Below are 24416 nucleotides of genomic sequence, written 5' to 3'. Positions count from 1 at the left end.
CACAGTTTTAAGCAATGGAAAAAATCCATAAGGACCAGGCCCCAGGACCTATATCACTTAGTCATTCCTCCACTCCCCTATTGTCTGGAACACCACACAGCTGTGGGGTGGGTTGAGTGTGAGTGGGTTGCACAGACATCAAAGGGCCAAGAATGACCCCCTTAGCCCCCAGAAAACCTCACGTACCCTAAAAACGAAACTGGAAGCTTGGAGATGATGAGGCCTTGAGTTCCAAAGAGTAAGAAGAAACCTCCAATGGCCCCGAGCCTGTTGGTGGAAAGCTTCCACCTGCCCCGAGACCCCCTTCCATTCCTGGCTTAGGCTGGGGAAATGAACACGGCTCCCCAGTTCCTCATTTAGCCTTAATGAAAAGGTAGAGCTGACTGTCACCTCACTGTCCTCTCTCCATGTGACAGGCTGTGGAGCAACAGGCAATGAAAAATGCCTGCCTCTGTGTTTCACACCAGGGAGAGGAGGAGGCCCAAGGGAAGGCAGAAAAAGCCCAGAGTAGAAGGGGCACGTGCTGTTTACAGCTTGGCAAGGAAGTCTCCACAGACCTTCAAGTAGCACTCAGGCCCCTCTCCTGACACTACAAGAGAACTGGGTTCAAAGATAGGGACAGAAACATGTCTTATGGCCTGAGTCACCTTGCCCTTCCTCCCATCTGCCAGAAGATGACCCCTATCTGAAAGGATTACGGGAAAGAACATTTCCCACCACAGAACCTTTCTGCGAGTTACAAAACCTAGCCATTTTCCAATGGACAGAGTTGGGTGAGCTTTTGTGGGAAAGGGGTTTGAGGGATATTGTTGAGACGGACCCTGTGATGGACATGGCAAGGTCTGGGAACAAGGTCATGAGCCAACTCTGAACTCAACCATGAATTCTCCCTGCTGAGGCGGGTACCTTGGAAAAGGGAATCCTCTTCCCATGGAGACTCTACAAGATGCATTATCCAAAGTTAAAGTCCTGATCAACCTTCTAGGAAGATTCTAGAAAACTCTTTGGCTCACAAAAGGTAGTATCTATACCAATGGATAAAACCTTGATAATCAAAGTCCCTTGGTTCTTGTTGCTAAACATTCATTCGATGGCAAAAGATGGGTGACATACCCTCAGAGAAATGTTCAGAGTATCTGAAATAAAGTTGGACCTTTTAGAACAAGCTGAAAGAAGGACTAAGTTGTGGCCTTTGAAAAGAAGTAAAAAAGTAATTTTCCTCTACTCCAGTTTCTGGGGGTTTCTGTTCAACAGAAACCTATGCAAGGTGCATTATAAAGGACAAAAATACAAAAATAGGAATCCCAGAGAGATGTTCAACAGCAAGAATTATAGACACCAAAGGAAGGAAACACTAGAAAAAGGAAAAAAAAGAAGAAAAAAAGGATTTTTTTTTTTTTCAAATTCACATACCAAACAATGACAAATCTGAAAAGTGGCGAAGAAGTTGATGCCGAATGTCAGAGCGTGTGGGGAGGAGGTGGGGAACGGAGGGAGGGAAAAAACCTGTGAAACCACCCAGAGTGAGACAGCATTCGGTGTCTGCCCAGCACCAATTGCTAAGTGTACAAGCCAACTGCTAACACGCTAGCAGGAGCAGTTTCTGCAGAGGACTGACCACTCAATCAGAGAAAGAGAATGGTAAAAGCAAGGAAATGCAGTTACCCGGGCTCCTCCCATTCTCACTCCCACTGTTTCTTTTAGATCAGGGAACGAAATAAGAAGGGATATTTTAATAAAGTTTGAGGGGTGCCTGGGTGGCTTAGTGGGTTAAAGCCTCTGCCTTCGGCTCAGATCATGATCCCAGGGTCCTGGAATCGAGCTCCACATTGGGCTCTCGGCTCAGCGGGGAGCCTGCTTCCCTCCCCCGCCCCAGCCCTTCTCTCTCTTTCTGCCTCTCTGCCTACTTGTGATCTCTGTCTGTCAAATTAATAAATAAAATTAAAAAAAAAAACAAAACAGTTTGCCTGAGCTTCCTGCCCATTAGAGCTTTTTGACCTTCGCCAGAACGTTAAACATCCTCCAAAACATTTGGCCTTTGTCAGGGCTTCAGATGGATTATAAGGCAAACCATGTGTCCCATTTCACATTCAATCACAACTGACGGGGGCCTTTTAATGAGCGCTTAAATTGCAGTATCTTGGAAACCTCCAATTGGAAACAGTCATTCGGACCTCTTGTCTAGGGCCGGGAGAGGGTGCCCCCACCCTAGATCGTCTAGTTACATGCTCCTTTTCAATGCCTCCAGTGATGGGAGACATGGCACGCCCTCGAATTAGGGCCCACTGCCGGGAGATTCTGAGCTACGTGCCTTCTGCTCTGAATATTCTAGTATTTCTCATTCGCAAGTATCTCTACCCAGCAAGAAAGGAGAAGGACGCTCTGAATAATGCAGCTGGAGATTTTAGAAAGGACGCGGAAATGGGGGGGAAGCCAAAATATGCTCGTGGATAAATGCGCTGGGCTCCCCCCTTGTTCTCTAGATGCCTCGACATTCACCCACTCCCGCCCCAAGACTTCCCATCTCGCTGTATTGTGCTGTTCTGTGAATTCCTCTTTCTCCCCACCCCAAAGGGAGCCCTAGATGAGTGTTGTAAATACATGTTACGCATGTACTGGTGTGCCGGGGGAAGAGAACCTCAATTCTTTTATTATGGCAAGGAAACAACTGTTTGGGTTTTGCTGGGCAGTTCTGGTTTCTAGAGATGGAAAGGGTAACTCATGGCAATGTAGAAAGTCTTTTATTGGAGTTGGGCACCAGAATGGTCCATTAGTTACCTAAACTGTAAACCAAAGGACACCCGTTATTCTGGCAGGAAGGATGGAAGCAGCCCCAGGCTATGACTCTTTGGACAAACAGACCGTGATATTTTCCTCCAGTCACTGATACCCCAGCCTTGCCCCATGCTTCAGGGGGGAAACAGAAACCAACAGACAAGACTTCCAACATGCTTTTGCCACAAAATCCCCAGGCTGTCTGTGGCTGCAGATCCCTTTTGTTAACTCCTTCTTGGTAAAAGAGCTCGCACGCTGGGCCAGGACCCTGTCCCCTCTGCCCCTTTCAGGAGCTTCAGTCCTTCATGACGCTGCTCCTCATCTGGCAGAATCCTCCACTTTCCTTTCCACAGGACCATGCCCAGGAGCATTCTAGAAGCTTTCCTATCATCCAGCTGAAAACATACAAAACAAATCCCCTTGACATCACAGTCCCCTGTGGCCGTCAGCTGTGCTCCTTCTCAGCCAAGACTCAAAAATGCTGCCTTACACAGCTTTTCTGCCCTTCAGCACTCTCCAGAACACCGTCACCAAAGCATCCATCCTATCGGGTCCAGTAAACCTTTACATTAAAAAGACCACACTCTCCTTCACGAAATACTCTCTTTCGCCTCCTCGAACTCCCTTGTGTTTCTCTCCTGCCTTTCTGGTTCTTGCTCAGTCTCCTTTGCTGGTCCGCCCTGCTCTACCCAACCTCTACTTGTAGGAGTGGCTCGGGGCTCAGTCTATGCTACCTTCTCTTCTTCCACTACACCAAGGGCAGAGATGATCACACCCATCTCTCGACTTCAGAGATATCTGCTGGTGATTCCTACATTCCCGTCTCTGGTCCTGACTCTCCATGCTCCAGAGTCATCTACAGCGGCCCACTAGCACATTCATGACACGTCTCTAACTTGAGATCTACAAGACAGAACTCTTGATTTCCCATTTTTTTCCCCCATACCCAGGTAACCAAATCATTCCCCAGTCTTTTTTGCCTCTGTAAATGCTTCTCCATCTTCCCAGTGTCTCAAGCCTGAACCCAGAGTCATCCTTGACATCTTTCTTTGACAAATTCCCATAACTCAGCACCGTATCATATTGACTCAAGACCTAAAACGTATTAAACTCTGTCAGATTCTTGGGGCACCTGGGTGGCTCGGGGGGGTCAAGTGTCTGACTCTTGGTTTCAGCTCAGGTCACGATCTCATGGGTCGTGAGATCTAGCCCCACCGCCGGCTCAGCACTCAGCAGGGAATCTGCTTCTGGATTCTCTCCCTCTGCCCCTCTCCCCGCTAGTTCTTTCTCGCTCTCTCTCTCTCAAATAAATAAATAAATCTTTCAGGGGAAAAAATGTCAAATTCTTTACATCTTATAGGCTGTAAATGGTCTTCTCCAACCTACTTCCCACACATCAGCCAAGCTGACCTTCTTTTAAAAACATCAGACTATGCTAGTCCTCTGCTTCCCATAGTTTTCTAGACAGAATACAAATCCCTTAACATGGTCTTCCTGCTGTGGTCCTGACTACATCTCTTCCCTCTCTATCACTCCCTAGAAGAAACAAGTGGTTCTGGGAACAGGACATTGTCTCTGGAAACTCTGCCTGGACTGTATGCCCAGGAACCTGTCTTCTGGTCCCTTCAGCGCTCTGTACACCACTGCATACCTGATAAATCCCTTTTTCCTTAAACTAGCTAAGGAGGTTTTTGTTGTTAGCAGCTGAACTCTATCAGATGGACTGACCAATGTTTAGTTATTTAGCTAAACCAAGTGCTATGTAAGACTGAGGAATCATAGACCTGTACCCCTGAAACAAATAATACATTATATGTTAATAGAAAAAAATTTTTAAATAAAGTTTGCAGTTTAGAATGTGATTGTTTAATCATCCTGGCTGACTACGAACCCCCATTCTGGCCCTTCCATGCTACATGACCTGTTACTTAATCTCCCTAGCCTCGATGTTCTCATTTATAGATTAGGAATAAAAATGGTGTCTACACCCCAGAGGGCATCTGAGGATAAAATGGGAGAATACCAATAAAACACTTGGTATAGTTGTTGGCACATAATACAAGTTCATTAAATGTTAGCTTTTATAATTACTGTAATTATTATTATTATTTCCTTACCCTGGGCCTTAAAATTTGCTCTTTCTTATGCTTGGAACATTCTGCCTGCTCTGCACCCAATTAACCACCCCCCCCCACTCATCTCCAATCTACAAATCGTTTCCTCAAAAGTTACTTCCTGGCCCATTTTAATTATGCCTACCCTTTTAGATTTCTCCCATAATAACATTTTTCCCTCTTAGAGCACGCATCAAAATTTTCCATTATATATTGGTGGCAACAGTCATTGGCCGCCATTTGCCACCCAGGCATGCCCCATCCTCCATTTTATTAAGGGAGAGGTTTAATGTCCCACCTACCAGGCCCAGATGCACAGGTCCAGCTTTCCTATGAGCTTGCTCCTTCTCTACCATCAGACAGACTGTCACTCCTTGATCACAGAGACTAGAGCCGCCTCTTTCTAGAGTGTTTTGGAGAGAGGTTTTGATTATGTATCAAGGGATAAATGAGAAGCATAAGAAAAAGAAAAAAAAAAAAAGCTGTGGACAGGAAATCCAAAGGACTTTAAGAAACCGGGTTTTATCTCAGAATGAATTCTGCAAGGGAGATGATCCAAATCAGAGCCAAGGGCCTCTGGCCCCATGCTCAGGATGTCTTTAAACTAAATGCCAGAAAAACCAAACAGTCCTGCGTCCTGTTTCTGAGAGGAAATCAACTCTCTGACGAGCAGACTGTTAGGCCAAGCGCTGCAAACAACAGTCATGGTTTTTGCTGTTGTTCAGGCTGACCTGGTCAGGCCATCGTGGAGAGCGAGCGACTCTGTCATGGGGATCTCAGTGGTGAGAACAGATGGCAATAATCAGAGCGAGGGGGGTGAGAGCAGAGGTTGACGTGTGCAGCATCCTCTTGATGCTATCTGCTGTAACCACAAATACAGCACGTCTCCCCAGTGACAAGGGTTCCCAGTTCCTTCCCCGGGGCTGTGATTTCAGCCTCCTGAATATTCAGCTTAATAAGGATCCCTGCTTTTAATCCTACAAGACTGACCGCATCATTTCCTGTTTGTAGCTCTGCTGAACACAATGGCTGGGCTTTCTCTCTGGGATTTCTTCCCCACCACAGCAAATCTCATGGCTCGACCGACCCTCTCATCCAGACTTCACCTTGCCAAGCCCTGTGCTAGATTTGGGACAAATCAACTCCTTAGTCTTCATCACAGCCTGTGAAGTAGGTACCATAATTATCCCCATTTCACAGATTAGAAATAGAGGCTCAGAGAAGCCAAGTAACTTTTCTGACGTGACATAACTAGTTCGTCACAGAAAGAATACTCAAACTCTGGTCAGCTTGACCTGAAAGCCATCCCTCGTGTAGCTCTACCCAAGGTCTCTCATGTCCCTGAGCTACGTGTCACTGAAGTCAGCTCTAAAGGGACCATATTCTTCTTGTCCTTTCATCCTTCAGGTATCAGCTAAGCAGTCCCCTCCTCCAGAACCCCCCAATTCCCAGCTTGCTTGAGGTTCCTCATGTACTCAATTTACAAGCCTTTGTGTAAAGCTCCCACTAGACCGGGAGCTCAGAGTGGGACGCCTGTTGTGTGCATGGTGAGTAAGGAGTATTTCATACCCATAGACACCATGGACATATTCATAGGATTTATGGATTCATGAATAAGATGACACTCCACAACGGTTCTCTTTGTAACATGAGAACAGGGTCTCCCTGCTTCTCTCCAGAATTTCCTTTGTCCTAGGAATCAGAAAAGCAGATGAAAGCAGGTGGTGTGCTTTCTGGAAATGTGGTAAATCCCCTAATAACGTTGATCCTTTGATTTTAAAGGAGCTCAAATTTCTTCATGGTATGTGAAAGCCAGCCAGGTCTTAAGCCCACCATCCGGCAACTAATTTCTAGCCTTCTTACAGTAGCAACAGAGTTTTGGAAAGAAAGGCTGGTGTCCTAACATACATTCACAAAGTAAATGTTTAGGATATTAAATGTCGTGTTATAGTCAACGACAAAGCTCTCGCTGAAGGGTAGTACTAGGGAAGAGCATGATCCGGCCTCCTCGCAGCTAAGCAGGGACCAATATGCGGGACCCAGTGCAAAATGAAAGTGAGGGTCCCCCTGCTCAGGAATTATTAAGAACTTCCTGAGAGTGGGACACCCGGGTGGTTCAGTGTGTTAAGCATCTGCCTTCACCTCATGTCATGATCCCAGGGTTCTGGGATCAGGTCCCACGAGGAGCCCACTTCTCCCTCTGCCTGCCATTCCTCACTGCTTGTGCACTTGTTCTGTCATCAAATATATAATTTTAAAAAAAATAAAAATAAAGCTGCCTGGATGGCTCAGTTGGTTAAGTGACTGCCTTCGGCTCAGGTCATGACCTCAGAGTCCTGAGATTGAGTCATTCATCAGGCTCCCCACTCAGCAGGGAGTCTGCTTCTCCCTCTGACCTTCCCATCTTATTCTCTCTCTCTCTCTCATTAATTAATTAATTAATTAATTAATTTTTGAAAAAATAAAAATAGAAATAAGGAATTTCCTGAGAGTGACAGCAGGGCATTAGATCATGTGTCAGCTCTTCTAAGCACAGGTCCCTGCTCAAGGGTGTGGGTTGGGTACCCACCCCTTCAGTCCCGCAACTGACACCTGCAGAACTCTTACAAAATTCTTTGATCATTTCATTTACTTCACTTCATTCTCATGGCAGCTGCCTGAGGTAGACACTTCTACAGATGAGATATCTGAGCAGTGAACAAAGAAAGGCTTTGCTCTCAATGAATGGGGGAAAGGGGCTAATGTAATAACCAGCACAGGATGCAAGCCAGGAGATGGGGACAAGAAGCAGAGGTGGCTGAGCCCAGCTGACCCATCCCAAATGAAAATGCAGCTGGAACTTTCTTTCTTTGACCTTCAGTAAGGAAAGAAGCATTGAGGTAGAGTAAATGGCTTCAGAGAGTTTAACCCAAGGAAGGAATTATCAGCCCAGCAGAGACGATGATAAATCCTGATAACACACTCCCTCTGTTTCTCAAGAAGCAAGACCACAGTGGAGTCCCAAATACTGTCCCCAGTCTCCAGACCAGCCTCCTGCATCAGCCTCTCACCATCCAGTAAATTCGACCCTAGTGGCTCTTTGTAGCCACCACGGCGGTGGGACCCCGTGCTTGAGGACTAGAAGAGTATATAGTGAAGGAAACAAAAGCCACTTCTCTCTGACCACCACTGGCTCCTGTCACAGCTGCCTAGTCACCCTCTCTTCCACCTTAAGGGTAAACAGTGGGTCCGAGCAGGGCCTGGGAGAGCATTCATCCTTTCCATGGAGCTGTACTTTTAATTAAGAGCTCTAGATTTAGCAGGAAAAGCCTTTAAGAACTTGAAAAAACAAGGACTATTTCAAAACGGGTCTCAGTCTCATTTAGGATGAGATTCATAGATGCTTAAGATTTAACTGAAGAGCGGTCATTAGTGAAACACACAGATTACCACGGTCTCTGGACCTAGGCTCTGGCCTGACCAGGAATCCCATATGAGTAAGCCTGAGCAAGATCAACCATCAACAAAGTCGTTGTTCATTTCTCCTACAAAATCATTTCAGTGAAAGAATATTACGTGACATTTTAATGACAAAGGGATATTGTGAACTTTTAGGTTAAAAACAATTAGGAATGAGAGAGTCACAACCCACAGAATGGGAGAAGATATTTGCAAATGACATATCAGATAAAGGGCTAGCATCCAAAATCTATAAAGAACTTATCCAACTCAACACCCAAAGAATAAATAATCCAATCAAGAAATGGGCAAGGACATGAACAGACATTTCTACAAAGAAGACATCCAGATGACCAACAGATACATGAAAAAGTGCTCAACATCGCTAGGCATCAGGGAAATACAAATCAAAACCACAATAAGATACCACCTCACACCAGTCAGAATGGCTAAATTTAACAAGTCAGGGAATGACAGACACTGGCAAGGATGCAGAGAAAGGGGAACCCTCTTACGCTGTTGGTGGGAACGCAAGCTGGTGCAACCACTCTGGAAAACAGCATGGAGGTTCCTGCATAGAGCTACCCTATGACCCAACAATCACACTACCGGGTACTTACCCTAAAGATACAAATGTAGTGACCTGAAGGGGCATCTGCACCCCAATATTTATAGTAGCAATGTCCACAATAGCCAAACTATGGAAAGAACCTAGATGTCCATCAACAGATGAATGGATAAAGAAGATGTGGTGTGTATATATATACAATGGAATACTAGGCAGCCATCAAAAAACCTGAAATCTTGCCATCTGCAATGACATGGATGGAACTAGAGGGTATTATGCTAAGCGAAATAAGTCAGAGAAAGACAATTATCATACGATCTCTCTGATATAAGGAATTTGAGAGGCAGGGTGGGGGGTCATGGGAGCTAGGGAAGGAAAAAATGAAACAAGATGGGACCAGAGAGGGAGAAAAACCATAAGAGACTCTTAATCCCAGGAAACAAACTGAGGTTGGGGGGTGGGGGGAAGAATAGGGTAGCTGGGTTATGGATATTGGGGAGGGTATGTGCTGTGGTGAGTGCTGTGAATTGTGTAAGACTGATGGCTCACAGATCTGTACTTCTGAAGCAAATAATACATTATAAGTTAATTATTAAAAAAAAAAAGAGAGAGAGAGAGTCCCACAAAGACTGAAATCCTGGCTATATGATTTCTTTGCTCTATGACTCTGGGCAAGTGACTTTACCTCCCCAAGACTTGGTTTTCTCAAATAAAGTAATAAGTAAAATAGTGTAACAATACCACCCAGGAGTGTCTTGAGGATTCGGCAAGATAATCACGTATTACATTATGCAGCAGCATGGTAGCTGGTCTGTAATGAGTGCCAAACAGTAGTCATCTATGACTATTGCTACTGTGACACGAGGCTTCAGCTTGGCGATGCATTTCTCACCATTACCATAAGCTTGTTTTCTAGAATCTAGGAAAGTGCCTGTCAGTAACAGACACTTAATAAATATTTGTTGAATAACTGATTCGTTGAAAGTCAGTGTCTACTTCCAACACTAGATTTCAAGTTTCATTGCATTTTCTTAAAAGATGTTCATCGGGCGTCTACGGTAATCCAGCTACTAGCCCTTGTAGTGGCTTATTTCAGACAAGGCAGGTGCTCAAAAAATTTTTTTATTTAAAAGAAGAGTTCTTGATCCAGGCCCTAAAACTCGGTTGCAACACAATGGCTAGTCCAGCAGACCTTTATAAGACCTGTTGGGCTCTTGCACATGCCCACGCTTTTCTGGAATCCTTTATTCCAGGAAAAACAAGCCTGCGAGGGCACCTGGGTGGCTCACTGGTTTAAAGCCTCTGCCTAGAGTCCTGGGATCGAACTCTGCATCGGGCTCTCTGCTTGGCAGGGAGCCTGTTTCCTCCTCTCTCTCTGCCTACCTCTCTGCCTACTTGTGATCTCTCTCAGTCAAATAAATAAATAAAATCTTAAAAAAAAAAAAAAGTCTGTGAAGGAGCCTGCTAAATAGTTTTCTCAAGGAATATAGCTCCTGGATTAGGCACTACTGTGTCAAATGTGAACGGATGCTCCTTAAAGGCAGGGATGGTTGGTTTTTAGCTTTTATCTCTTAAAAAAAAAAAAAATGAATGAATGAACACATACACGAACACACACACACACACACACACCAAATACTGTAAGTAATTAGAATCCCTTTTAGTTTATAACCATAATGCCTAACCCTCTCTGGGCTCTAAAAACCTAAGAAAAGAGCTCTTACTCTACAGAACCAAGTAAATTTCAACAGTCACTGTTGTCAACTGCATGAAGAAAGGGAACTAGGTCTATTTCTCCATATCCCCAGAACTACCCCTTAAACGAAAGACCATGAGACTGCTCACCTCCATGTCTGCCATCCCCACAACACTGCCTCCACTGACCTTCCACGAAATACCATTGCCTAGTGTATCAGAACCTGAAACTTGGCTCAGAGGGCGCTCCCAGCCACCCAAATGCTTTCTGGAACAGCGGACATATAAAGAAATTAATTTTGCAATGAACACACTTCTAGAGAGGAGGGTCAATGGTTTGCTTGTGTATCCAGCGCACAGTACATACCTGATATTTATTGATTGGTCAAATGCATGATCTGTAAAAAGGGAGATTTTTCTGGTGTTCTGGGCAAGTGTCCAGTCCTTAGTGGTTGTTGAGTTATATCAAAGCCTGCAATCTTTTTGTTTTGTTCCCTTTAAAAAAAACCAAACAACAGACTTGTGCAGTAATCACTTACACATTCTGGCAATTTGAGTAAGAAGGCTTAGTATTAGAACGTCAAAGCAGATGCCTGGCTTAGGTAGGCTTACCTCTGTGCTGGACATAACGGACCTTCGAAGGAGTTGCTCTCTGTGAGGCCTTGGAAGCTTTGCCTTGTCAGGCTCTTGGAGCTCGTCAATGAAAAATATCTCAGATAAGGTAAGTCCCCACATTTAACTACAAGTGGGGGTAAGGCCACATAGCAGTCTTTCCAGACTCTTCGAATAAAGGTTTCTTTAAAATAAACACACTAGCTATTCTTTACATTGGATTCACAAAGTATATTATTTTTAAGAATTCCAGAAAGCAACATGTCACTGGAAAAACACGATAGACCATAACATGTGGTCTTGTTGCATTCTCTGGTCTGCTTTAGTGTGAGTAAAAAAATCATCAGAATGAATCCAGGCACCCAACATTGCCTTCTTTATATTGCGTTTCGTTCATTCTCTAGGCCAAATAGGTGCAAAATAGAAAGGCAAACATTAAATAGATATTTTTCTCCTCAGTTTCAGCCAGCAGCTTGTGCCTCCCTTTGGAAAAGAAAGACAAAACTATAATTTTAAAACGCCTGATTAAAGAGACCAGGTTTCCACAGGTAGAGTGCACTCAGTGAGAACACAGCAAAGAAGAGAGTTCTAGAAGCTATGCCTTTCATGTCTAGTGCCATGTTTTAATTGCTCCCTGGACTGACTTAAATGGTTTCATGGGCTCTGAACAGCTAATGTTTGGGACATAAATATACACACACACCGAAAGTAAGAGGAAAGGCCTGTAGTGTGATGGAAGCAATGTGGATTTCAGAATCAAGACTCTACATTCAAATCCCTAACCCGACACTTCCTGCTTGTGGCCACATGCTCTTTGAATCTCCAGTTCTGAGGTAAAACACAAAATGTAGATCCTAGTACCTAGAATGTAGGGCAGAACGTTTCAAAATGCCAGTTGCTATACATTAGCAGGTCATAATATTATGTTGAGGTACACTCAACATTTTCACAAAATGAAAGAGCATAGAAGAGAATATATCATAGTGTGAGTTTCATAAGCTAAGTATTGTTTCATGACATTTTTCTTCCACTTTATCTCTGTATAATTATGTTATATATATACATTACATATATGTGTGTACGTAGACATAATAAAAATGTATTTCTTGCTAAGGATCACAGGCAAAGTTTAAAAACAATTCTTGTACATATTTTATATAGATTAGAAAGAGGGTATGTATATGAAAATGCGTAGCATGGAGTAGATGTTCTGCTATTGGTGGTTTCCTTTCCAAGAAACCTCTGCCCCACCCCCAAACTCAGATACTGAAATCCCAAACCAACCATCATCCAGTGTTGTGGTACAAAGAGGTAGAGCCTGTGGGAGGTAATGAGGTCATGAAGGCAGAACCCTCAACGAATGGGATTCAGCTCATCACGGAAGAGGTGCCCCGGAGAGCTCTTTGGCTGTTCCTGCCATGTAAAGATACAACCAGAATACGGAAGTCTGCAGCCGGGAAAGGAGGTCTCACCATACCCAACCATGCTGGCACCCTAATCGCAGATTTCTAGCTTCCGAAACTGTGAAAAATAATTTCTGCGCCCAGAATGCACCCAGTCTATGGTGCCTTGTTTTAGGAGTCTGAACCAAGACACCATTTTTATGTATATACTCACTCTTTCTCATTTTCTTCTTTTTTAACAGCAGCTGCAACTTGCATTTTGCTAAAACTAGCTTCTACAAGATATGAAGTGTCTCATTAAATTTCTTGGAGTGACCGCTTGAAGATTATTAGGAGAGGAGCTCTTAAAATGAAGCTCCCTCCTTTGAGAAAATGGTCACCTGTCATGTACTATGTGTGATGAGTAAGAGAAAAATCAACTCTTGTGAGTTTGTCTTTACTAATTTTCTGGATGTTCATTTTCCTTCTTTGCAAAGAAAAGCAACACTGATCATAGAACAGGAGTTGGCCAAACCCCTTCTAGGTCCCAGGCTCTGTAACTAGCTCTCTTTTACGACTCTGTGAGGTATGTATTATTCTCGCCTTTGTACTCACAAAGAAACTGAAGCCCAGAGGAGGTGAGTTACTCCCCAAAATCATTCAGCTAGTGTGGAATGGAGCCTGGATTGAAATCCAGGTCTGACCCCAAAGACTCTGCTCTTCTCAAGTGACAAGTATTAGCCATGATCCCACATTTTTTTAAAGCGATGCATTATTCCCTTTCACTCCCAGAGAAAGATGGTTTTTACCCACTGGTGAGATGAAAGATAGCTTTTTCCACCTGTAGGGGTGTTCCTGATCAGAAAAAGTAAGCCACCACTAAGTGCAAGAAGAGCTGTCAGGATTTCATTTATTCCCAAACACATGAAGACTACTTTCCTAGCCTTCTTACCTTCCCGTGGATGACCAGGAAATTCCCACCCTTGTTCCCCAACCAAAGTATTAAAATGAGATTTAAAGAATGGAGAAACCAAAGGCTTCATGTGTATGACCACACATGTGCGTGTGTGTGTGTGTGTGTGTGTGCGCGTGCGAATGCTCACGCACACACATGTCATGCCTCCCCCACAAGTCTCCTCAAACTACTACCCCCCAGGAACATAAGGAAGGTCAGCCACCATTATCTGACATTTGGAGAGAGCTGGAATGGGCTGTCTTTTCTTGACAAAAGCCAGACCAGGCAAGGAAAAGAATGGAAATATCTGTAAAAACCAGTTTCAGGGAAATAGAGTGTTCTTATCAATGACATGTTAGGGGGATGAATAAAAACTGCTGAATTAGCTCCAGACACCAGGATGGAGCATGGTCACCAACAGATAAATGAGTATGGCTGCTCCCACACTGTGTCTGAATCTAAAGAGGAAAACAAGACCTCTACCAGTCCCTCAGGCCCATTCAGTATCCTCAACAGGAAGTGGGGTGAAGTTTATCTCCCTAATGTCTCACTTCCACTCTTCTTCTTGGTCAGAGATACTTTTCACTTCAATGTTTCTTTTCCCCTCCTTCCACCAAAAACCACTCTCAAAAAAAGGATTTTGTTTGGGGCGCCTGGGTGGCTCAGTGGGTTAAGCCTCTGCCTTCAGCTCAGGTCATGATCTCAGGGTCCTGGGATCAAGCCCCACATCGGGCTATCTGCTCAGCAGGGAGCCTGCTTCTCCCCTCTCTCTGCCTGCCTCCTCTCTGCCTACTTGTGATTTCTCTCTCTGTCAAATAAATAAATAAAATCTTTAAAAAAAAAAAAAGGATTTTGCTCATTTGTTCCCACTAAGGTGAAAATTAATGATGTGACCCAATATGCTTCCTATTCTAGAGGTTCCTGCCTCCTAATCAGGGACAAATATAACAAATATTTTTAACTGCCTCTGGTTTTGTTCCTTAAAGGAGAAGCCAGTTTTTTCCTTCCTAATTCCTTTTTATCACAAAAGGTAACTAAATCATGAGGCGGGGAAGGAGGAGGAAATGACAGAGGCAAAGTCCCAGCCAGTCAGAGAGGAGAGGCACAGAAAACGCTTGCCCTTCCTTGATGAAGGGCTAGAACAGAAAGGGAAACTGAGGTAAAGCAAGACAATTAAGCTCCAGATAACTTTTCTTTCTCCACCAGCTACCTCAAAGATGAGGTGAGTTCAGAAACATCCAGAACATTGGAACAGGTGGCCCATCTCATGCAGCATCACATTGGGGAAGTCATGGCCCAGAGGTGAAACCTTAGCCTTCAGCTATGCATAATATTCAATTGAGGGTATGAGAAAAGGGGAGCTGGGCTGGGGTGTCGGTTGGAGCTTATAAACAGACCAGGCATAAGGAGACTATTTAAATTATTATACCTGGATAAATTTACTCCTGGGTTGACCACGAGAAAATATTAATATTCAACATGTTTTGACTGACAAAAGAGCAATTTTGTATGGTTCTACCTTAAAAACTGGAGCAGGGGTTCATAAGGAAGATCAGGTCAGTTAAATAACATTTCAGTTCTCTGCACATGAGTATAGTGAGAGTAAATGATTAACCTTGCTACATAAAGGGCAGGTGTAGAAGAGATTGTTGGTCCTCTTCTCCCTATCCTCCTTCCTTTCTTCTCCCTGGTCTATAGCCTGGAAAGCTGACCTCTGTGGGCTTTATCAACAGGCTCCTGGCCCTCCAGCCTTCCGTTGGGAACACAGGGGAAGGGAGGAGAATGGAATGATGGTATCTATTCCCGTTTTCCTCTCTGCAAGGTCACGTTGCTAAGCCCCTCCACCATAGGTTACTGGTCCTCCCACATTCTCTCCAAGACTCTCTGCTTTGAATCCTCTCCCTCCCCTCATCCCTTCAGCCTGGTTTATCAGCTGTCTCTCCACGGTTCTTGGCCCCAGACCACTGCACCTGCTCCTTGTACTTCTCGTATATGCTGCCCGGTTTTGTATAGTATCCTAATTTTAGTGGGTCATCTGCTTCTGCCAGGACCTGATACAAAAGAGAACTGAAATATTTTTTAAGATTTTATTTATTTGAAAGAGAGAGAGAGATTGAGAATCTGAAGCAGACTCTGCACTAAGCACAGATCTCAACGAAAGGCTCAGTCCCACAACCACAAGATCATGGCCTGAGCCAAAACCAAGAGTCAGACCCTCCACAGACTGACCCACCCAAGTGCCCTTGGAACTAAACTATTTTGAGCAGTGCCTCTGTATCAAGCACTGAGCTAAACATGTCACATATGTCATCTCATTCCATCTTCATAAGAGCCCAAAGAAGCAGCTATTATTATTCCCATTTTACATATGAGAAAATTGAGACTCAAAGAGTGTAAGTAACTTGCCCAAGGACGCAGAACTAGTGAACGAATTTGACTGGTTCTAAAGCCCATGCTCTTGCTTCTGTTACAGAATAATTTGCAAGGCAGAAGTTGGAGATGCCACTGAATTGTGTTTTGTTGTTGTTGTTGTTTGGGTTTTTTTTAAGTTTTTTTTTCTTTATTTAAATTCAATTAATTAACAAAATGTATTGCTGGTTTCAGAGGTAGAGGTCACTGATTCATCAGTCTTATATAATACCAAGTGCTCATCACATCACATGACGTCCATAATGCCCATCATTCAGTTACCCCAATCCCCTCTCCCCCTCCCCTCCAGCAGCCCTCAGTTTGTTCCCTGTGATCAAGAGTCTCTTATGGTTTGTGGAGACGCCACTGATGTTTGAACTAAATCTTAAAGGACAGAATTTTGTTGGGCAGACAGTCATAGAAAGGGAAGAGCATTTGACCATGAAAGAGCACAAAGGCAGGAGAAAGTACCCGGGGCTGTAGCCATGAAAATACCTGTGACTTGGATTCTACTGTGTCCTTCTCAAATAATCAAATCTGAAAACAACCAGCAAATGCCAAGGGTCTGCTGCAATTGGGTATTAGTGGATTTTGGGGTGTGCCTGGCAATGTGGTGAGATGAGCGTGGGCTGGATCGGATCCGGAATGTAAGGAGGGCCGACGAACATTGGGTCAGCCAGGGTTGAGGTGGCAAGCAACAGAAACCAGCTTGGAGGCTGAGATGCTCAAGATGATGGGTGAAGAATGTTCGCCTAATGTGTCACATGGGGAAGCGCTTAAGTAACTCGACAATTCTTTCCAATCTGACCGGTGGATCACAGCTACGATGATTTAGGAGACAGAAGTGAATTTCCAGATGATGCATTTCCCTGTGACAATTCTTATTAATCAATGTTTTATGGGCAATTCTCACATTCTGCTAGATATAATTGAGGGTTCTGTTAGCCCTTCAGACTAATACTGTCTTATTTAGTTCCATGTGATAATAGGATGATAAGAATGTCATTTTTCTGGTTAAGAAATCTTCATTTATTCCATTTTCTCTAGAGTGGAGGCTCTCAAGTGCATTTGAGCCATTGATTGTCTATCTTTCCCAGTTCAAATTGGGTCTGGGGAAGCAACGTTCTTGTCTCCTTTCACTTGGAACAGGGCCTGGCCCATAGCAGAAGCTCCAGAAAGACCCGGAATTCAGCAAAAGAAGAGCTATGGTAGGAATGGAAGAGGTTGGGTTCTGGAGTCAGAAACCTGATTCAAATCCTAGTTTCACTGTTAACTAGTTGTATAAGCTTGGGTGGACAAGACACCTACTGTCTGGAAGTTTCCATTCCTTTACCTTCACTGTGGGATAAAACACTTCCTTCACCAGATACATTATTGGGATGTGGAAGAATGAACATGAAAAAGGCTGGCATCATTGTAGGGTATCAACAAGTCCTAGTGGAACTGAGACTTCAAGCAGTGCTAACTAAAATCACCATTACCTAAATCTTGTTCTGGAGTGTCATAGCCTGGTAACAGTTTAACATGGCTAAACCTTTAGCTAGTGCTGATTAAAAAAGACCTCAAACCCTGGTGTGCTTTGGAATCTCATTACAGTGCAGATCCCTGAGCTCTACGCATGAAGATACTCATTCATAAAGCCACACATAGCCTGTGTGGAAGCTAGGACTGCATTTTTTAAGATGTCTTTTAGAGAGAGAGAGAGAGCACAGTGGGAAGGACCGGAGGAAAGGGAGAAAGAACCTCAAGAAGATTCTGTGCTGAGCCCAGAGCCTGATGCAGGGCTCGATCTCACTATCCAGAGATCATGACCTGAGCCAAAACCAAGAGTCAGACACTTAACCCACTGCACAACCCAGGCACCCCTGGGACTCTGAATTTCTAACAAGCACTTTGGGTGGTTCTGATGCAGGTGGTCTGGGACCCAAACTTGGCCAAAAATGAAACTAAGGGCAGCAGAATTGAGCTGGCAAAAAATTTAGATTAAGAGGCTAATAGCCCATAGTCAACCTACATCCTAAAATACAGAGGTCCAGGGAATGGGAGGGAGATGGAAAACAAACAGGAAGGTTATCACCAGCTCCCCCCACCCCAAACTCATGACAGTCATAGGATTCAGATAGAATGGGGGTATTGTTCAAAGAACAAGGACATCCATACTGCTGGGGGTGACAGACCAAAGAATATTTCTAAGTGTTTGGATCTTGCAAAAGGCCAAAATGCCTTTTTCTCTCCCTCTCCCTGGGCTACCACTTGAAAGCCTTAAAGCCATGTTTATTTCAAAACAAATAGAATCCACACATTTGTCCTGTTTAGACTTGTGTCAAAAATGCTTTTAATGTTTAATGTTTCTAATTTACAAGCAGGAAAAACCTTTACCAGGAAAACTGCAAGGAGAAATCTACCTTTGGTAAATATATATATATATATATATATATATATATATATATGTATATATATATATATATACATATATATATATATATACATATATATATATATATATTTTTAAGATTTTTATTTATTTATTTGACAAAGAGAGAGAGAATACAAGTAGACAGAGGGGTAGACAGAGGGGCAGGCAGAGTGGCAGGCAGAGGGAGAGAGAGAAGCAGGCTCACCGTGAGCAGGGAGCCCAATGTGGGACTCGATCCCAGGACCCTGGGATCATGACCTGAGCTGAAGGCAGCCGCTTAACTGACTGAGCCATCCAGGTGTCCCTGGTAAATATATTTTAACAACAGATATTCAGAACTGGAGATGGGGGGCTAAAAATGGGGGACAGGGAACAAGAAAGTTGCAACTCAAAAGCAGTCAAGGAGGATTTTTCTGTAGCTGCTTAATCTTTCATTCGCTCCAAAGCAAACAATCTCAACTGCTTTGAACTCGTAATTTACTGCTTTTGCATATACAAAGGGCACATTTTAATTAAGAGTAAGTTAGTTTTGATACCTCATCATGAGAGTTAGTTTACTGTAAGCTACTTTTTAAGAGAGAGGCTTCTTCATGCAAGAGACTTGCCTTTCATCACAAAGCACAAGGCTATTTATGTTTATTTCTTGAGGTTGAGCCAAACATGTTAGGGAAGTAAGACAGCTGTACTGTCCTGTAGGTCCGAATTTAGTCGATGCTTGTATATGGTTCTCTTCACTGTCAAAGCTAACATCCTAAGAAGTTCAGAAACCAGAGATAACCAAAGTATTTGTGTCACTAGGGACAGAAGAAATACTACTCATTGCCCAAAGTGGGACTCTACCCTCCCTGAGGAGAGAAGCTGAAGACAGAGCTTTGGTAATCTGCCAAATCCTAGAATAGAAAAAACAAAACAAAACAAAAAAACAAAAACAAACAAACAAACAAACAAACAAACCACCCATATTCTGATAGATTTTCCAGGCTGCCTTGAGCTCTTGTCCAGCAATATCCTTGGGTGAGTCGTGAGTGTTCTTGAAGAGTCCTCTAGAATCCTTATAGGGTTATTCAAAGCAGTGAAACATATAATATATGAAAAGCTCAAAGACGTGGCATACCAGGCTGGCTATGGAAAGGAGCTGTTCATCCAGGTACAGGTAAAAAAATCAATATATTGCCACGGAGAATTTAAAAACAATAATAAAACCCACTAACACTTGACTCGTTTTTTGTTATTATAATACACAGACGAATCTAAAGGAGCCCAGTCATTGAATACTTCTCCCGCTTGGGGCTGGTGACCCCCACTGTGTCCCCAGTACTCAACTGGCTTAGTGACCAGTGCCAAAGAGGTCCTCAGGAAATGCTAGGCCAAATCTGTGGGAAAATAAATCTAGCATAAGACAAAAGCCACTGGTCATGAATCTTGCTATGTCTCCAGTTAAGGACAGTAAGAAATTACATTTATGAGATTTTACAAAAATGATTTCTATAACCCAAGTGTCAACTACATATACACACTGTCTCTATTTTCACCCTACATGTCACCTCCTCCATAATGAAGAGACCATCTACCCCACAGTCAGTCAGTGATATGGATTTTGTGATGTCTCGGGTGAGATGGAGATGGTTTCTATCTCACACAAAGTATCTCTCTCCAAAACTCCCCATTAGATATCTCCATTTCCCCAAAATTCCTCCTGAGCTACATCCTCTCTGCCTCTCCACCCTTCACCATACAGACTTGAAGCCTCCTCAAGCTGTAGCACATGACTGTGGATCTTTCATCTGGGCCTTCCTGTATCTCTCCCCTGTTTTGACCAGACCAATTTTAGATCCAACCCAGATCCTTCTTGCTATCTTCAAGATGAGAAAGACCAACAAACATCGGATCCTTCAGTTACCACGTGTTGAGCTGAGTTAATAGTACATAACAACAATGACAGCAACAAGCCTTCCTGTGTCCCCTGTTCACATGTGGAAATTTTTATATTTTGCCTTGGTGATCACTAATACCCAGAACAGGGAGGGACAGAAAGACATTCCGGTAGCTTTATAATAAATCACCCAGTTGCGTTTTAGTTCATAAAATTAATTAAAACACTCATAAAATAGCTCCGTGGCTAGTAAGAATCATACTGATATTTAGTTCTCTGCTTTTCACACTCATCTTCTCAAAAGATAACCCCGAGGAAAACCAGCAGCTTGAGCTTAATCTCACACATTGCTTTTATTTCTTAAAAAAAGTAAAAACTTCCCAACAGCACACACACACTGATAAAACAGAAGCAACATAATAATAGGGTGGTAAAGAAGAGGAGATAGAGGCCATTTTTAGCCTAACTCTCATTTTACAGAGCTAGAGTTCATGGTTGCAAATAGTAGGAACCACTTAAGCAGGAGAGTGAAGAACTGGAAAGCTATTGGATAGCCCATAGAATCAACATGAAGATTAAAAAACAAACTGAAAATTGTCAGAAACCAAGGGAGTAGACAAATGAGAGACAGTCAAGATCATTTCATGGGAATGGTTTTGGACTCTGCCATTGGGGGAGCCAAAAATGGATGCTCATCATTATACCACTGGACTCCTACATCTACCACCACTTAAATAATCACTGGCTGTCTTGGCATCTCGGTACCACACCTTCAGGGGTCAAAGTCCTGAAGCTAATTAATATCTGAGGAAAGAGGCAAGATGATGCAACAGCAAAAAGACAAGTCTCTTCAAAAAATGGAGCTGGGAAAACTGGACAGCTACATGTAAAAGAACAAAACTGGACCAATCTCTTACATCATACACAAAAATAAACTCAAAATAGATTAAAGACCTAAAATCAGACACAGAGCCATAAAACTCTTAGGAGAAAACACAAGATATGGAGAAAAGGCACTGTTGGTAGGAACGTAAACTAGTGCAACCACTATGGAAACCGGTATGAAGGTTCCTCAAAAAATTAAAAATAGAAATAGCATAAGATCCAGTAATTTAACTACTGGGTATTTGCTCGAAGAAAACAAAAACACTAATTTAAAAAGATATATAACTGCTATGTTTACTGCAGCAATGTTTACAATAGCCAATATATGGGAGCAACTCAAGCGTCCCTTCACAGATGAATGGATAAAGAAGATATGGTATGTGTGTGTGCATATATATATATATATACACTTTGCCTTGGTGATCACTAATACCCAGAACAGGGATGGTGTGTGTGTGTGTGTGTGTGTGTGTGTGTGTGTGTATGGGGTTATTACTCAGCCATAAAAAAGAATGAGATCTTGCCCTTTGCGACAAGCATGGGTGGACCTAGAGGGTATAATGCTAAGTGACATAAGTCAGAGAAGGACAAATACCATATGATTTCAGTTATAAAAGGAAATCTAAAAAATAAACAAATAAAAAAGCAAAAACAGACCTATAAATATATAGAAAAAAACTGATAGTTATTAGAGGTGAGGGGGGTGGGGGGATGGGAAAAATGAGTGAAGGGGAGTGGGAGATACAGGCTTCTGGTTGTGGAATGAGTGAGTCATGGGGGTAAAAGGTACAACAGAAGATATATGGTCAATGTTATTATAATATCATGTGGTAACAGATGGTAGCTAGAGCTGTGACGAGCATAAAATAACATATAGGCATACAGAATCATTATGCTGTACTTCTGAAAACAATGCAATATTGTATGTCAACTGTACCTCACCAAAATCAAATAAATGAATACTGGGGAAAAAAGAAAGAGTCAAAGTCCTAGGTTGGCATGCCCAGCTAGATCAACCGTGAGTCACATTCCTAGGGGCAAGGACTGCCTCACCCTAACACCTTACATATCTGTGAACATCAAGGGGGTTTCCACAGGTGTCCCAGCCTGCAGTGTCAGAGAATCTATGGGTCAGGGAGTAAGAGGCACATGGTCAAGGGCCTGGGTGAGGTGCAGTCAGATTGTACCTGCATGGGTCTGGTCAAAGTACCCCACATCTGGCCATCTTTACTAATAGTGGCCAAAATATCAACAAGAACTTGGGTTGGTTGTTTCCGCCCCCCCCACATAAGCCAATATTAACATCCATGACACTGGGTTTTTTGCAATATGGCAAGGTCACAGTATACCCTATTGCGAAGTGTTGGCCCTTTCAACTCTAAGCAACAGATCCTGCATCGGTTTTATAGTTATTAACAACAGAACAGTCAGAAAATGAACAGGAGCCAGAGGAAGAGAATGAAAACCGTCACTGGTAAATACCTTTGCACATAAACAAAAGTCATTCTACAGCATCATTTTTCTGATTCTGCTTAAACTCTTAAAGTTTAGCTAAATATGATTCACAGGCAAAATATAAGGTTTAATGTTGGCAGATTGATAGCCAGGACACTTAAAACTGTTGATTACAGTAACAGTTGAAGTGAGGCTTCAAAGAGCAGAAATAAAATTCATAGGAAAAAAAAAAGAAACTTCACTGCTAAGTACCTAATTGAGCAGAATTTTAATGATCTTCTCTCAAGACTGTCTCAAAGGACACACTTGCCCAATTATTCACATTAACTCCACCCTAACCCGAGAAATCCTATACCACAGAAACGTCACGAAGGAATTAAAGGGAAAAAAGAACAAATTGACGACAAACAGCTATACAATCAGTTACTGTACTCAATCAGATAATTAAATTTCAGCTGCTTGTACCAGCTAAGTCTCAAATAAACATTTGTTGACTAATAAGTAAATGGCTGAGAAAGTCAAAAGGAAAACCAGTTACATTATTTCTCTATCAGACAATGTTAATACATGGACCACTATACCTATGTGCTCTGTTGTGACCTTCGAAATAAAGATCTATTTTTCTTAACTGTAAGATAACAATAAGATAACAATATCAACGGTAATGAGTTGACTAAACACTGAAGCACAGACGAAGCATATTTGTAAGGAAAGGTTGTGGAAAATGGCGGTGTCTCTTGTCAAAGAGCATCCTTTAAGGCCCGTGTTCTTTTTAGACAAATCATGGCAAATTGGTCATGCACTCTGGAGCAATTTTGGGTAGAATGGATAGAGGGTGATGATATTCTACAGAGGTGTACATACACTGGGGATATATGATCCCCAAATAATATAAACTCAAAAAACTTATGTTGGAAGTAGTCTTAGAACTTCATCATCCAAATGACCCAATTGAGGAATTGGCCTAATGTGGCCCCTAGAAAATGGTACTCATAGAAGTCTCTGGCAGAAAGAAAATGCACATAAGGTATAGCAAAGTCAAAAGATCTTGAGAACATACAAGTAAATCTCTTTCCCAACTTTCTCCAAGGACACCAGCAGAAAACAGTTATAGGGATGAGATTCACAGTGAAATATTTTAAAGAAAACTGGAACACCACTCAGCCTTGACAAAAGACCATGACAGTGAACTTCAAGATTTTTTTTCTCTCAGGGTATGATCCATTTCTAACCCACAAAAGGAAAAATTTTAAATGATAAGATTTCATTCTCTTTTTTATTCTATTTAAACATAAAGCAAAGAGAAATGTCCTAAAAGGGAAAAAAAATTAAATAGGCTCCTAAAGGAATGGAGCTAAACTCACTCTGTGGAGATATTTGAAAAGCAGCCTGATTTAACTGTAGCCTAAAGGCAAGAATGGCTGGACAACCTCCAAGACCCCATCAGTCTGGTATCAAACACATCAGCGCTCTCATCAAGTCTTTCATGTGCCTCAGAAGAATTCAGGAAGTTCACTGCTTTTAGAGGTCAAAATTAAGGAGTCCAAGAATTCTATCTAGAGCATTGCCAAGAACCTCAGAGTTTATGAATGGTTTTTAAAGATGGTTGAACAACTTCATGAGGGACAGAGGAGAAGAAAACATGCTGGTGAAGACTCATGTTCTTTCTAAACAATTCTGTAAATAATTGTATCCCCTTCCTTTAGGTCTGAGGTTTGATTTTAACCTAGCTACAAAACTGAAACTGTGAAGAAAAGGACACTTCAATGAATGGACTCAGACTCTTTCCCCAGCCTGACTCATCACATCTTTAAGGTCTGTGGCCTGAAGAAAAGCCCT

This window comes from Lontra canadensis, unplaced genomic scaffold, assembly GCF_010015895.1.
Source record: "Lontra canadensis isolate GAN:19392208 unplaced genomic scaffold, GSC_riverotter_1.0 scaffold70, whole genome shotgun sequence".
NCBI classification, from domain to species: domain Eukaryota; kingdom Metazoa; phylum Chordata; class Mammalia; order Carnivora; family Mustelidae; genus Lontra; species Lontra canadensis.
Note: the sequence above shows the minus strand (reverse complement) of the source record.